This window comes from Calidris pugnax, unplaced genomic scaffold (genome assembly GCF_001431845.1).
Source record: "Calidris pugnax isolate Ruff unplaced genomic scaffold, ASM143184v1 scaffold6, whole genome shotgun sequence".
Classification (NCBI taxonomy): Eukaryota; Metazoa; Chordata; class Aves; order Charadriiformes; family Scolopacidae; genus Calidris; species Calidris pugnax.
Genome location: NW_015090761.1, coordinates 539,073 through 539,462, shown reverse-complemented (window position 1 = coordinate 539,462; position 390 = coordinate 539,073).

Genomic DNA, 390 nt, shown 5'->3' with positions numbered 1-390 from the left:
GAAGGGGCTCAGGTGCTGGGTTTGGTGGGACTTCAACCAGTTTTTGCCTCCTGGTGTTTGGGCTGATGGGGCTGTGCCTGCAATGGGGGGTCCCAGAAACCCCCAGCCCCCCACTGTGTGCCCCCCCTCACCTTAAGCCTTGGTGGGGGGGTACTGGGGGGGCTGAGGGGGGACAGAAGACTCAGTGGGACCCCCCAAGACGGTCACATCCCCCCCAGGGGGTCAGTTTGAGCCTCAAGACTCAAGATGATGGGGTACCCCCTGTGCCCCCCACTCTGCTGAGATTTCCAAGCTGTGGCTGGGGAGGGGGGGCAAACCAGGGCCCCCCCCTGCTGGGTGGGGCCATCCCATGGAAATTCGGCGCGGGGGAGCGGGGCTGCTGGCAACGGG